Here is a 16,398-nt window from a genome sequence, read left to right on the forward strand (position 1 = left end):
AAAAAAAACTTCCTTGCATTTGTTCTGAACCTATCTCCCTTCAGTTTCTCCGAATGCCCCCTCGTGCCTGTTCACCCCTTCAGCCTGAAGAATCTGTCCCTATCCACCCTCTCTATGCCCCTCATGATCTTGAAGGTCTCTATCATATCTCCCCTGAGCCTCCTTTTTTCCAGAGAGAAGAGCCCCAGCCTATCCAACCTCTCGGCGTATGGGCAGTGTTCCAGCCCTCTTACCAGCTTCGTTGCTCTCCTTTGGACTCTCTCAAGTACCGCCATGTCCTTCTTGAGGTACGGCGACCAATATTGAACACAGTATTCCAGATGTGGACGCACCATCGCTCGATACAATGGCATGATGACTTCCCGCGTCCTGGTTGTTATGCCCCTCTTTATGATGCCCAGCATTCTGTTGGCTTTTTGATCACATTAGTACTCTTTGTGACTCTGTGCAGTGCTGCGTACATCTGAGAGTGCTATAAAAACATTTAATAGCAGTAGGTCCCCCAGAAAGGGGAAAAAAAGAGGCCAGGGCCAGACTTGGCTGTGCTTTTCCCTCTTTGTGACTCTGTGCAACGCTTCTGCAACTGAGAGCGCTATAGAAATAGTTAATAGCAGTAGGTCCTCCAGAGAGGAGAAAAAAAAAAGAGTCCAGGGCCAGACTAGGCTGTGCTTTTCCCTCTTTGTGACTCTGTGCAGTGCTTCGTACATCTGAGAGTGCTATAGAAATATTTAATAGCAGTAGGTCCTCCAGAAAGGGGGAAAAAAAGAGTCCAGGGCCAGACTTGCCTGCGCTTTTCCCTCTTTGATCACATTAGTATTCTTTGTGACTCTGTGCAGTGCTGCGTACATCTGAGAGCGCTATAGAAATATTTAATAGCAGTAGGTCCTCCAGAAAGGGGAAAAAAAAGAGTCTAGGGCCAGACTTGACTGCGCTTTTCCCTCTTAGATCACATTAGGAATCTTTGTGACTCTGTGCAGTGCTGCGTACATCTGAGAGTGCTATAGAAATAGTTAATAGAAATAGGAGCTTCAGAAAGGGGGAAAAAAAGAGTCCATGGCTAAACTTGCCTGCGCTTTTCCCTCTTTGATCACATTAGTATTCTTTGTGACTCTGTGCAGTGCTGCGTACATCTGAGAGCGCTATAGAAATAGTTAATAGAAATAGGAGCTTCAGAAAGGGGGAAAAAAAGAGTCCATGGCTAAACTTGGCTGTGCTTTTACCTCTTTGTGACTCCGTACAGTGCTGCGTACATCTGAGAGCGCTATAGAAATAGTTAATAGCAGTAGGTCCTCCAGAAAGGAGAAAACAAAAAAGTCCAGGACCAGATTTGACTGTGTTTTTCCCTCTTTGAGACTCTGTGCAGTGCTGCCTACATCTAAGAGTGCTATAGAAATATTTAATAGCAGTAGGTCCTCCTGAAAGGGGAAAAAAAAGAGTTCAGGGCCAGACTTGCCTGCGCTTTTCCCTCTTTGATCACATTAGTAATTTTTGTGACTCTGTGCAGTGCTGCGTACATCTGAGAGCGCTATAGAAATATTTAATAGCAGTAGGTCCTCCAGAAAGGGGGAAAAAAAAAGAGTCCAGGCTAACCTTGGCTGTTCTTTTCCCTATTTGTGACTCTGTGCAACGCTGCTGCATCTGAGAGCGCTAAAGATATATTTAATAGCACTAGGTCCTCCAGAAAGGGGGGAAAAAAAAAGAGTCCAGGACCAGACTTGGCTGTGCTTTTCCCTCTTTGTGACTCTGTGCAGTGCTGCGTACATCTGAGAGCGCTATAGAAATATTTAATAGCAGTAGGTCCAGAAAGGGGAAAAAAAAGAGTCCAGGACCAGACTTGGCTGTGCTTTTCCCTCTTTGATCACATTAGTACTCTTTGTGACTCTGTGCAGTGCTGCGTACATCTGAGAGCGCTATAGAAATATTTAATAGCAGTAGAAATATTTAACACCAGAAAAGGTGGGGGAAAAAAAAGAATCCAGGGCCAGACTTGGCTGTGCTTTTTCCTCTTTGTGACTCTGTGCAATGCTGCTGCATCTGAGAGCGCTATAGAAATATTTAATAGCAGTAGAAATATTTAACACCAGAAAAGGTGGGGGAAAAAAAAGAGTTCAGGGCCAGACTTGCCTGCGCTTTTCCCTCTTTGATCACATTAGTATTCTTTGTGACTCTGTGCAGTGCTGCGTACATCTGAGAGCGCTATAGAAATATTTAATAGCAGTAGGTCCACCAGAAAGGGGAAAAAAAGAGTCCAGGGCCAGACTTAGCTATGCTTTTCCATCTTTGTGACTCTGCAGCGTTGCGTACATCTGAGAGCGCTATAGAAATATTTAATAGCCGTAGGTCCTCCAGAAAAGGGGGGAAAAAAGATTCCAAGGCCAGTCTTGGCTGTGCTTTTCCCTCTTTGTGACTCTGTGCAACGCTGCTGCATCTGAGAGCGCTATAGAAATATTTACCGTATTTTCGCGGATATAACGCGCGCGTTATACGCGTTTTTACGTATCGCGCATACCCCTCGCGCGTTATATGCGTGAGCGCGGTATACAAAAGTTTTTAAACATAGTTCCCACCCCGCCCGACGCCCAATTCACCCCCCCAGCAGGACCGCTCGCACCCCCACCCCGAACGACCGCTCGCACGCGCTCCCACCCGCACCCGCATCCACGATCGGAGCAAGAGGGAGCCCAAGCCCTCTTGCCCGGCCGACTCCCCGACGTCCGATACATCCCCCCCCCCCGGCAGGACCACTCGCACCCCCACCCCGAAGGACCGCCGACTTCCCGACAATATCGGGCCAGAAGAGAGCCCAAACCCTCCTGGCCACGGCGACCCCCTAACCCCACCCCGCACTACATTACGGGCAGGAGAGATCCCAGGCCCTCCTGCCCTCGACGCAAACACCCCTCCCCCCAACGACGGCCCCCCCCCAAGAACCTCCGACCGCACCCCCAGCCGACCCGCGACCCCCCTGGCGACCCCCACCCCCCTTCCCCGTACCTTTGGTAGTTGGCCGGACAGACGGGAGCCAAACCCGCCTGTCCGGCAGGCAGCCAACGAAGGAATGAGGCCGGATTGGCCCATCCGTCCTAAAGCTCCGCCTACTGGTGGGGCCTAAGGCGCGTGGGCCAATCAGAATAGGCCCTGGAGCCTTAGGTCCCACCTGGGGGCGCGGCCTGAGGCACATGGGCCCAACCCGTAATAACATCCCCCAAAAATATAAGCATATCATCAGCAAACAGATTGATTTTAAATTCTTGCGACCCCAGATGTATACCCCGCAGGTTTGTAGTGTGCCTGATCTTAATCGCTAGAGTCCAGGGCCAGACTTGGCTGTGCTTTTCCCTCTTTGTGACTCTGCAGTGCTGCGTACATCTGAGAGCGCTATAGAAATATTTAATAGCAGTAGGTCCTCCAGAAAGGGGGGAAAAAAAGAGTCCAGGGCAAGACTTGGCTGTGCTTTTCCCTCTTTGATCACATTAGTACTCTTTGTGACTCTGTGCAGTGCTGCGTACATCTGAGAGCGATATAGAAATATTTAATAGCAGTAGGTCCTCCAGAAAGGGGGAAAAAAAAGAGTCCAGGGCCAGACTTGGCTGTGCTTTTCCCTCTTTGTGACTCTGTGCAACGCTGCGTACATCTGAGAGTGCTATAGAAATATTTAATAGCAATGGATCCTCCAGAAAAGGGGGGAAAAAAAAGAGTTCAGGGCCAGACTTGGCTGTGCTTTTTCCTCTTTGTGACTCTGTGCAATGCTGCTGCATCTGAGAGCGCTATAGAAATATTTAATAGCAGTAGGTCCTCCAGAAAGAGGAAAAAAAAAAGAGTCCAGGGCAAGACTTGGCTGTGCTTTTCCCTCTTAGTGACTCTGTGCAACGCTGCGTACATCTGAGAGCGCTATAGAAATATTTAATAGCAGTAGGTCCTCCAGAAAGGGGGGAAAAAAGAGTCCAGGGCCAGACTTGCCTGCACTTTTCCCTCTTTGATCACATTAGTAATCTTTGTGACTCTGTGCAGTGCTGCGTACATCTGAGAGCGCTATAGAAATATTTAATAGCAGTAGGTCATCCAGAAAGGGGGGAAAAAAAGAGTCCAGGGCCAGACTTGGCTGTGCTTTTCCCTCTTTGTGACTCTGTGCAGTGCTGCGTACATCTGAGAGCACTATAGAAATATTTAATAGCAGTAGGTCCTCCAGAAAGGGGGGAAAAAAGAGTCCAGGGCCAGACTTGCCTGCACTTTTCCCTCTTTGATCACATTAGTAATCTTTGTGACTCTGTGCAGTGCTGCGTACATCTGAGAGCGCTATAGAAATATTTAATAGCAGTAGGTCATCCAGAAAGGGGGGAAAAAAAGAGTCCAGGGCCAGACTTGGCTGTGCTTTTTCCTCTTTGTGACTCTGTGCAATGCTCCCCATATCTGGAATGCGCTTCCTATGTTTTTACGGGAGGAGAAGGTGTTTGGGAAATTTAAAAGCGAATTAAAAACCTTTTTATTTAAAGACGCATTTGCAAATTAATTAAATTTTATTATAAAGTGTTATTCTAGCGAATTATTTTTCTATCTTTTGTTTTTTTAATTTCCTTATGTATTTTCCCTGTATGTTCTTTCTTTACTATAAAAAATGTATTTCACCCCCTCTTACCTTTTGTTTATGTTATAATTAATTAACTGTATGTAATGTTTTCGTTTCCTTACATGTATATTTTATTGTACATCGCTTAGAAATCCGATTAAGCGATTCAACAAGCAAACTAATAAACTTGAACTTGAAACTTGAAACTTGAAAAAAAGAGTCTAGGGCCAGATTTGGCTGTGCTTTTCCCTCTTTGTGACTCTGTGCAACGCTGCGTACATATTTAATAGCAGTAGGTCTTCCAGAAAGGGGGGAAAAAAAGAGTCCAGGGCCAGACTTGGCTGTGCTTTTCCCTCTTTGATCACATTAGTACTCTTTGTGACTCTGTGCAGTGCTGCGTACATCTGAGAGCGCTATAGAAATATTTAATAGCAGTAGGTCCTCCAGAAAGGGGGAAAAAAAAGAGTCCAGGGCAATACTTGGCTGTGCTTTTCCCTCTTTGTGACTCTGCAGTGCTGCGTACATCTGAGAGCGATATAGAAATATTTAATAGCAGTAGGTCCTCCAGAAAGGGGGAAAAAAAAGAGTCCAGGGCCAGACTTGGCTGTGCTTTTCCCTCTTTGTGACTCTGTGCAACGCTGCGAACATCTGAGAGCGCTATAGAAATATTTAATAGCAGTAGGTCTTCCAGAAAGGGGGAAAAAAAGAGTCCAGGGCCAGACTTGCCTGTGCTTTTCCCTCTTTGATCACATTAGTAATCTTTGTGACTCTGTGCAGTGCTGCGTACATCTGAGAGCACTATAGAAATATTTAATAGCAGTAGGTCTTCCAGAAAGGGGGAAAAAAAAGAGTCCAGGGCCAGACTTGGCTGTTGTTTTCCCTCTTTGATCACATTAGTACTCTTTGTGACTCTGTGCAGTGCTGCGTACATCTGAGAGCGCTATAGAAATATTTAATAGCAGTTGATACTCCAGAAAAGAGGGGAAAAAAAAGAGTCCAGGGCCAGACTTGGCTGTGCTTTTTCCTCTTTGTGACTCTGCAGCGCTGCGTACATCTGAGAGCGCTATAGAAATATTTAATAGCAGTAGGTCCTCCAGAAAGGGGGAAAAAAAAGAGTCCAGGGCCAGACTTGGCTGTGCTTTTCCATCTTTGTGACTCTGCAGCGCTGCGTACATCTGAGAGCGATTAAGAAATATTTAATAGCAGTAGGTCCTCCAGAAAGGGGGAAAAAAAGAGTCCAGGGCCAGACTTGCCTGCGCTTTTCCCTCTTTGATCACATTAGTAATCTTTGTGACTCTGTGCAGTGCTGCGTACATCTGAGAGCACTATAGAAATATTTAATAGCAGTAGGTCTTCCAGAAAGGGGGAAAAAAAAAGAGTCCAGGGCCAGACTTGGCTGTTGTTTTCCCTCTTTGATCACATTAGTACTCTTTGTGACTCTGTGCAGTGCTGCGTACATCTGAGAGCGCTATAGAAATATTTAATAGCAGTGGATACTCCAGAAAAGGGGGGAAAAAAAGAGTCCAGGGCCAGACTTGGCTGTGCTTTTTCCTCTTTGTGACTCTGTGCAATGCTGCTACATCTGAGAGCGCTATAGAAATATTTAATAGCAGTAGGTCCTCCAGAAAGGGGGAAAAAAAAGAGTCCAGGGCAAGACTTGGCTGTGCTTTTCCCTCTTTGTGACTCTGCAGTGCTGCGTACATCTGAGAGCGATATAGAAATATTTAATATCAGTAGGTCCTCCAGAAAGGGGAAAACAAAAGAGTCCAGGGCCAAACTTGGCTGTGCTTTTCCTTCTTTGTGACTCTGTGCAACGCTGCGTACATCTGAGAACGCTATAGAAATATTTAATAGCAGTAGGTCCTCCAGAAAGGGGGGAAATAAATGAAAGAGTCCAGGGCCAGACTTCGCTGTGCTTTTCCCTCTTTGATCACATTAGTACTCTTTGTGACTCTGTGCAGTGCTGCGTACATCTGAGAGCGCTATAGAAATATTTAATAGCAGTAGGTCCTCAAGAAAGGTGGAAAAAAAAAAGAGTCCAGGGCCAGACTTCGCTGTGCTTTTCCCTCTTTGTGACTCTGTGCAACGCTGCGTACATCTGCGAGCGCTATAGAAATATTTAATAGCAGTAGGTCCTCCAGAAAGGGGGAAAAAAAGAGTCCAGGGCCAGACTTGCCTGCGCTTTTCCCTCTTTGATCACATTAGTAATCTTTGTGACTCTGTGCAGTGCTGCGTACATCTGAGAGCGCTATAGAAATATTTAATAGCAGTAGGTCCTCCAGAAAGGGGAAAAAAAAGAGTCCAGGGCAAGACTTGGCTGTGCTTTTCCCTCTTTGTGACTCTGCAGTGCTGCGTACATCTGAGAGCGATATAGAAATATTTAATATCAGTAGGTCCTCCAGAAAGGGGAAAACAAAAGAGTCCAGGGCCAAACTTGGCTGTGCTTTTCCTTCTTTGTGACTCTGTGCAACGCTGCGTACATCTGAGAACGCTATAGAAATATTTATTAGCAGTAGGTACTCCAGAAAGGGGGGAAATAAATGAAAGAGTCCAGGGCCAGACTTCGCTGTGCTTTTCCCTCTTTGATCACATTAGTACTCTTTGTGACTCTGTGCAGTGCTGCGTACATCTGAGAGCGCTATAGAAATATTTAATAGCAGTAGGTCCTCAAGATAGGTGGAAAAAAAAAAGAGTCCAGGGCCAGACTTCGCTGTGCTTTTCCCTCTTTGTGACTCTGTGTAACGCTGCGTACATCTGCGAGCACTATAGAAATATTTAATAGCAGTAGGTCCTCCAGAAAGGGGGAAAAAAAGAGTCCAGGGCCAGACTTGCCTGCGCTTTTCCCTCTTTGATCACATTAGTAATCTTTGTGACTCTGTGCAGTGCTGCGTACATCTGAGAGCGCTATAGAAATATTTAATAGCAGTAGGTCCTCCAGAAAGGGGGAAAAAAAAAGAGTCCAGGCTAACCTTGGCTGTTCTTTTCCCTATTTCTGACTCTGTGCAACGCTGCTGCATCTGAGAGCGCTAAAGATATATTTAATAGCACTAGGTCCTCCAGAAAGGGGGGAAAAAAAAAGAGTCCAGGGCCAGACTTGGCTGTGCTTTTCCCTCTTTGTGACTCTGTGCAGTGCTGCGTACATCTGAGAGCGCTATAGAAATATTTAATAGCAGTGGATACCCCAGAAAGGGGGAAAAAAAAGAGTCCAGGGCAAGACTTGGCTGTGCTTTTCCCTCTTTGTGACTCTGTGCAGTGCTGCGTACATCTGAGAGCGCTATAGAAATATTTAATAGCAGTAGAAATATTTAACACCAGAAAGGTGGGGAAAAAAAAGAAGTCCAGGGCCAGACTTGGCTGTGCTTTTTCCCTCTTTGTGACTCTGTGCAACTGCTGCGTACATCTGAGAGCGCTATAGAAATATTTAATAGCAGTAGAAATATTTAACACCAGAAAAGGGGGGAAAAAAAAGAGTTCAGGGCCAGACTTGCCTGCTGCTTTTCCCTCTTTGATCACATTAGTATTCTTTGTGACTCTGTGCAGTGCTGCGTACATCTGAGAGCGCTATAGAAATATTTAATAGCAGTAGGTCCACCAGAAAGGGGAAAAAAAGAGTCCAGGGCCAGACTTAGCTATGCTTTTCCATCTTTGTGACTCTGCAGCGTTGCGTACATCTGAGAGCGCTATAGAAATATTTAATAGCCGTAGGTCCTCCAGAAAAGGGGGGAAAAAAGATTCCAAGGCCAGTCTTGGCTGTGCTTTTCCCTCTTTGTGACTCTGTGCAACGCTGCTGCATCTGAGAGCGCTATAGAAATATTTACCGTATTTTCGCGGATATAACGCGCGCGTTATACGCGTTTTTACGTACCGCGCATACCCCTCGCGCGTTATATGCGTGAGCGCGGTATACAAAAGTTTTTAAACATAGTTCCCACCCCGCCCGACGCCCGATTCACCCCCCCAGCAGGACCGCTCGCACCCCCACCCCGAACGACCGCTCGCACGCGCTCCCACCCGCACCCGCATCCACGATCGGAGCAAGAGGGAGCCCAAGCCCTCTTGCCCGGCCGACTCCCCGACGTCCGATACATCCCCCCCCCCCGGCAGGACCACTCGCACCCCCACCCCGAAGGACCGCCGACTTCTCGACAATATCGGGCCAGAAGGGAGCCCAAACCCTCCTGGCCACGGCGACCCCCTAACCCCACCCAGCACTACATTACGGACAGGAGAGATCCCAGGCCCTCCTGCCCTCGACGCAAACACCCCTCCCCCCAACGACGGCCCCCCCCAAGAACCTCCGACCGCACCCCCAGCCGACCCGCGACCCCCCTGGCGACCCCCACCCTCCTTCCCCGTACCTTTGGTAGTTGGCCGGACAGACGGGAGCCAAACCCGCTTGTCCGGCAGGCAGCCAACGAAGGAATGAGGCCGGATTGGCCCATCCGTCCTAAAGCTCCGCCTACTGGTGGGGCCTAAGGCGCGTGGCCAATCAGAATAGGCCCTGGAGCCTTAGGTCCCACCTGGGGGCGCGGCCTGAGGCACATGGGCCCAACCCGTAATAACATCCCCCAAAAATATAAGCATATCATCAGCAAACAGATTGATTTTAAATTCTTGCGACCCCAGATGTATACCCCGCAGGTTTGTAGTGTGCCTGATCTTAATCGCTAGAGTCCAGGGCCAGACTTGGCTGTGCTTTTCCCTCTTTGTGACTCTGCAATGCTGCGTACATCTGAAAGCGCTATAGAAATATTTAATAGCAGTAGGTCCTCCAGAAAGGGGGGAAAAAAAGAGTCCAGGGCAAGACTTGGCTGTGCTTTTCCCTCTTTGTGACTCTGCAACGCTGCGTACATCTGAGAGTGCTATAGAAATATTTAATAGCAATGGATCCTCCAGAAAAGGGGGGAACAAAAAGAGTTCAGGGCCAGACTTGGCTGTGCTTTTTCCTCTTTGTGACTCTGTGCAATGCTGCTGCATCTGAGAGCGCTATAGAAATATTTAATAGCAGTAGGTCCTCCAGAAAGAGGAAAAAAAAAAGAGTCCAGGGCAAGACTTGGCTGTGCTTTTCCCTCTTTGTGACTCTGCAGTGCTGCGTACATCTGAGAGCGATATAGAAATATTTAATAGCAGTAGGTCCTCCAGAAAGGGGGGAAAAAAAGAGTCCAGGGCTAGACTTAGCTGTGCTTCTCCCTCTTTGTGACTCTGCAGTGCTGCGTACATCTGAGAGCGATATAGAAATATTTAATAGCAGTAGGTCCTCCAGAAAGGGGGAAAAAAAAAGAGTCCAGGGCCAGACTTGGCTGTGCTTTTCCCTCTTAGTGACTCTGTGCAACGCTGCGTACATCTGAGAGCGCTATAGAAATATTTAATAGCAGTAGGTCCTCCAGAAAGGGGGGAAAAAAGAGTCCAGGGCCAGACTTGCCTGCACTTTTCCCTCTTTGATCACATTAGTAATCTTTGTGACTCTGTGCAGTGCTGCGTACATCTGAGAGCGCTATAGAAATATTTAATAGCAGTAGGTCCTCCAGAAAGGGGGGAAAAAAAGAGTCCAGGGCCAGACTTGGCTGTGCTTTTCCCTCTTTGTGACTCTGTGCAGTGCTGCGTACATCTGAGAGCACTATAGAAATATTTAATAGCAGTAGGTCTTCCAGAAAGGGGGAAAAAAAAGAGTCCAGGGCCAGACTTGGCTGTTGTTTTCCCTCTTTGATCACATTAGTACTCTTTGTGACTCTGTGCAGTGCTGCGTACATCTGAGAGCGCTATAGAAATATTTAATAGCAGTTGATACTCCAGAAAAGGGGGGGGAAAAAAGAGTCCAGGGCCAGACTTGGCTGTGCTTTTTCCTCTTTGTGACTCTGTGCAATGCTGCTGCATCTGAGAGCGCTATAGAAATATTTAATAGCAGTAGGTCCTCCAGAAAGGGGGGAAAAAAAGAGTCCAGGGCCAGACTTGGCTGTGCTTTTCCCTCTTTGATCACATTAGTACTCTTTGTGACTCTGTGCAGTGCTGCGTACATCTGAGAGCGCTATAGAAATATTTAATAGCAGTAGGTCCTCCAGAAAGGGGGAAAAAAAAGAGTCCAGGGCCAGACTTGGCTGTGCTTTTCCCTCTTTGTGACTCTGTGCAACGCTGCGTACATATTTAATAGCAGTAGGTCTTCCAGAAAGGGGGGAAAAAAAGAGTCCAGGGCCAGACTTGGCTGTGCTTTTCCCTCTTTGATCACATTAGTACTCTTTGTGACTCTGTGCAGTGCTGCGTACATCTGAGAGCGCTATAGAAATATTTAATAGCAGTAGGTCCTCCAGAAAGGGGGAAAAAAAAGAGTCCAGGGCAAGACTTGGCTGTGCTTTTCCCTCTTTGTGACTCTGTGCAACGCTGCGTACATCTGAGAGCGCTATAGAAATATTTAATAGCAGTAGGTCTTCCAGAAAGGGGGAAAAAAAGAGTCCAGGGCCAGACTTGCCTGTGCTTTTCCCTCTTTGATCACATTAGTAATCTTTGTGACTCTGTGCAGTGCTGCGTACATCTGAGAGCACTATAGAAATATTTAATAGCAGTAGGTCTTCCAGAAAGGGGGAAAAAAAAGAGTCCAGGGCCAGACTTGGCTGTTGTTTTCCCTCTTTGATCACATTAGTACTCTTTGTGACTCTGTGCAGTGCTGCGTACATCTGAGAGCGCTATAGAAATATTTAATAGCAGTTGATACTCCAGAAAAGAGGGGAAAAAAAAGAGTCCAGGGCCAGACTTGGCTGTGCTTTTCCCTCTTTGTGACTCTGTGCAACGCTGCGTACATATTTAATAGCAGTAGGTCTTCCAGAAAGGGGGGAAAAAAAGAGTCCAGGGCCAGACTTGGCTGTGCTTTTCCCTCTTTGATCACATTAGTACTCTTTGTGACTCTGTGCAGTGCTGCGTACATCTGAGAGCGCTATAGAAATATTTAATAGCAGTAGGTCCTCCAGAAAGGGGGAAAAAAAAGAGTCCAGGGCAAGACTTGGCTGTGCTTTTCCCTCTTTGTGACTCTGCAGTGCTGCGTACATCTGAGAGCGATATAGAAATATTTAATAGCAGTAGGTCCTCCAGAAAGGGGGAAAAAAAAGAGTCCAGGGCCAGACTTGGCTGTGCTTTTCCCTCTTTGTGACTCTGTGCAACGCTGCGAACATCTGAGAGCGCTATAGAAATATTTAATAGCAGTAGGTCTTCCAGAAAGGGGGAAAAAAAGAGTCCAGGGCCAGACTTGCCTGCTGCTTTTCCCTCTTTGATCACATTAGTAATCTTTGTGACTCTGTGCAGTGCTGCGTACATCTGAGAGCACTATAGAAATATTTAATAGCAGTAGGTCTTCCAGAAAGGGGGAAAAAAAAGAGTCCAGGGCCAGACTTGGCTGTTGTTTTCCCTCTTTGATCACATTAGTACTCTTTGTGACTCTGTGCAGTGCTGCGTACATCTGAGAGCGCTATAGAAATATTTAATAGCAGTTGATACTCCAGAAAAGGGGGGGGAAAAAAGAGTCCAGGGCCAGACTTGGCTGTGCTTTTTCCTCTTTGTGACTCTGCAGCGCTGCGTACATCTGAGAGCGCTATAGAAATATTTAATAGCAGTAGGTCCTCCAGAAAGGGGGAAAAAAAAGAGTCCAGGGCCAGACTTGGCTGTGCTTTTCCATCTTTGTGACTCTGCAGCGCTGCGTACATCTGAGAGCGATTAAGAAATATTTAATAGCAGTAGGTCCTCCAGAAAGGGGGAAAAAAAGAGTCCAGGGCCAGACTTGCCTGCGCTTTTCCCTCTTTGATCACATTAGTAATCTTTGTGACTCTGTGCAGTGCTGCGTACATCTGAGAGCACTATAGAAATATTTAATAGCAGTAGGTCTTCCAGAAAGGGGGAAAAAAAAGAGTCCAGGGCCAGACTTGGCTGTTGTTTTCCCTCTTTGATCACATTAGTACTCTTTGTGACTCTGTACAGTGCTGCGTACATCTGAGAGCGCTATAGAAATATTTAATAGCAGTGGATACTCCAGAAAAGGGGGGAAAAAAAGAGTCCAGGGCCAGACTTGGCTGTGCTTTTCCCTCTTTGTGACTCTGTGCAGTGCGGCGTACATCTGAGAGCGCTATAGAAATATTTAATAGCAGTAGGTCCTCCAGAAAGGGGGAAAAAAAAGAGTCCAGGGCAAGACTTGGCTGTGCTTTTCCCTCTTTGTGACTCTGCAGTGCTGCGTACATCTGAGAGCGCTATAGAAATATTTAATAGCAGTAGGTCCTCCAGAAAGGGGGAAAACAAAAGAGTCCAGGGCCAAACTTGGCTGTGCTTTTCCTTCTTTGTGACTCTGTGCAACGCTGCGTACATCTGAGAACGCTATAGAAATATTTAATAGCAGTAGGTCCTCCAGAAAGGGGGGAAATAAATGAAAGAGTCCAGGGCCAGACTTCGCTGTGCTTTTCCCTCTTTGATCACATTAGTACTCTTTGTGACTCTGTGCAGTGCTGCGTACATCTGAGAGCGCTATAGAAATATTTAATAGCAGTAGGTCCTCAAGAAAGGTGGAAAAAAAAAAGAGTCCAGGGCCAGACTTCGCTGTGCTTTTCCCTCTTTGTGACTCTGTGCAACGCTGCGTACATCTGCGAGCGCTATAGAAATATTTAATAGCAGTAGGTCCTCCAGAAAGGGGGAAAAAAAGAGTCCAGGGCCAGACTTGCCTGCGCTTTTCCCTCTTTGATCACATTAGTAATCTTTGTGACTCTGTGCAGTGCTGCGTACATCTGAGAGCGCTATAGAAATATTTAATAGCAGTAGGTCCTCCAGAAAGGGGGAAAAAAAAGAGTCCAGGGCAAGACTTGGCTGTGCTTTTCCCTCTTTGTGACTCTGCAGTGCTGCGTACATCTGAGAGCGATATAGAAATATTTAATATCAGTAGGTCCTCCAGAAAGGGGAAAACAAAAGAGTCCAGGGCCAAACTTGGCTGTGCTTTTCCTTCTTTGTGACTCTGTGCAACGCTGCGTACATCTGAGAACGCTATAGAAATATTTATTAGCAGTAGGTACTCCAGAAAGGGGGGAAATAAATGAAAGAGTCCAGGGCCAGACTTCGCTGTGCTTTTCCCTCTTTGATCACATTAGTACTCTTTGTGACTCTGTGCAGTGCTGCGTACATCTGAGAGCGCTATAGAAATATTTAATAGCAGTAGGTCCTCAAGAAAGGTGGAAAAAAAAAAGAGTCCAGGGCCAGACTTCGCTGTGCTTTTCCCTCTTTGTGACTCTGTGTAACGCTGCGTACATCTGCGAGCACTATAGAAATATTTAATAGCAGTAGGTCCTCCAGAAAGGGGGAAAAAAAGAGTCCAGGGCCAGACTTGCCTGCGCTTTTCCCTCTTTGATCACATTAGTAATCTTTGTGACTCTGTGCAGTGCTGCGTACATCTGAGAGCGCTATAGAAATATTTAATAGCAGTAGGTCCTCCAGAAAGGGGGAAAAAAAAAGAGTCCAGGCTAACCTTGGCTGTTCTTTTCCCTATTTGTGACTCTGTGCAACGCTGCTGCATCTGAGAGCGCTAAAGATATATTTAATAGCACTAGGTCCTCCAGAAAGGGGGGAAAAAAAAAGAGTCCAGGACCAGACTTGGCTGTGCTTTTCCCTCTTTGTGACTCTGTGCAGTGCTGCGTACATCTGAGAGCGCTATAGAAATATTTAATAGCAGTAGGTCCAGAAAGGGGAAAAAAAAGAGTCCAGGACCAGACTTGGCTGTGCTTTTCCCTCTTTGAACACATTAGTACTCTTTGTGACTCTGTGCAGTGCTGCGTACATCTGAGAGCGCTATAGAAATATTTAATAGCAGTAGAAATATTTAACACCAGAAAAGGTGGGGGAAAAAAAAGAATCCAGGGCCAGACTTGGCTGTGCTTTTTCCTCTTTGTGACTCTGTGCAATGCTGCTGTATCTGAGAGCGCTATAGAAATATTTAATAGCAGTAGAAATATTTAACACCAGAAAAGGTGGGGGAAAAAAAAGAGTTCAGGGCCAGACTTGCCTGCGCTTTTCCCTCTTTGATCACATTAGTATTCTTTGTGACTCTGTGCAGTGCTGCGTACATCTGAGAGCGCTATAGAAATATTTAATAGCAGTAGGTCCACCAGAAAGGGGAAAAAAAGAGTCCAGGGCCAGACTTAGCTATGCTTTTCCATCTTTGTGACTCTGCAGCGTTGCGTACATCTGAGAGCGCTATAGAAATATTTAATAGCCGTAGGTCCTCCAGAAAAGGGGGGAAAAAAGATTCCAAGGCCAGTCTTGGCTGTGCTTTTCCCTCTTTGTGACTCTGTGCAACGCTGCTGCATCTGAGAGCGCTATAGAAATATTTACCGTATTTTCGCGGATATAACGCGCGCGTTATACGCGTTTTTACGTACCGCGCATACCCCTCGCGCGTTATATGCATGAGCGCGGTATACAAAAGTTTTTAAACATAGTTCCCACCCCGCCCGACGCCCGATTCACCCCCCCAGCAGGACCGCTCGCACCCCCACCCCGAACGACCGCTCGCACGCGCTCCCACCCGCACCCGCATCCACGATCGGAGCAAGAGGGAGCCCAAGCCCTCTTGCCCGGCCGACTCCCCGACGTCCGATACATCCCCCCACCCCGGCAGGACCACTCGCACCCCCACCCCGAAGGACCGCCGACTTCCCGACAATATCGGGCCAGAAGGGAGCCCAAACCCTCCTGGCCACGGCGACCCCCTAACCCCACCCCGCACTACATTACGGGCAGGAGAGATCCCAGGCCCTCCTGCCCTCGACGCAAACACCCCTCCCCCCAACGACGGCCCCCCCCAAGAACCTCCGACCGCACCCCCAGCCGACCCGCGACCCCCCTGGCGACCCCCACCCCCCTTCCCCGTACCTTTGGTAGTTGGCCGGACAGACGGGAGCCAAACCCGCCTGTCCGGCAGGCAGCCAACGAAGGAATGAGGCCGGATTGGCCCATCCGTCCTAAAGCTCCGCCTACTGGTGGGGCCTAAGGCGCGTGGCCAATCAGAATAGGCCCTGGAGCCTTAGGTCCCACCTGGGGGCGCGGCCTGAGGCACATGGGCCCAACCCGTAATAACATCCCCCAAAAATATAAGCATATCATCAGCAAACAGATTGATTTTAAATTCTTGCGACCCCAGATGTATACCCCGCAGGTTTGTAGTGTGCCTGATCTTAATCGCTAGAGTCCAGGGCCAGACTTGGCTGTGCTTTTCCCTCTTTGTGACTCTGCAATGCTGCGTACATCTGAAAGCGCTATAGAAATATTTAATAGCAGTAGGTCCTCCAGAAAGGGGGGAAAAAAAGAGTCCAGGGCAAGACTTGGCTGTGCTTTTCCCTCTTTGATCACATTAGTACTCTTTGTGACTCTGTGCAGTGCTGCGTACATTTGAGAGCGCTATAGAAATATTTAATAGCAGTAGGTCCTCCAGAAAGGGGGAAAAAAAAGAGTCCAGGGCCGGACTTGGCTGTGCTTTTCCCTCTTTGTGACTCTGCAACGCTGCGTACATCTGAGAGTGCTATAGAAATATTTAATAGCAATGGATCCTCCAGAAAAGGGGGGAAAAAAAAGAGTTCAGGGCCAGACTTGGCTGTGCTTTTTCCTCTTTGTGACTCTGTGCAATGCTGCTGCATCTGAGAGCGCTATAGAAATATTTAATAGCAGTAGGTCCTCCAGAAAGAGGAAAAAAAAAAGAGTCCAGGGCAAGACTTGGCTGTGCTTTTCCCTCTTTGTGACTCTGCAGTGCTGCGTACATCTGAGAGTGATATAGAAATATTTAATAGCAGTAGGTCCTCCAGAAAGGGGGGAAAAAAAGA

The sequence above is a fragment of the Geotrypetes seraphini genome, chromosome 4, assembly GCF_902459505.1.
Source record: "Geotrypetes seraphini chromosome 4, aGeoSer1.1, whole genome shotgun sequence".
NCBI classification, from domain to species: Eukaryota; Metazoa; Chordata; class Amphibia; order Gymnophiona; family Dermophiidae; genus Geotrypetes; species Geotrypetes seraphini.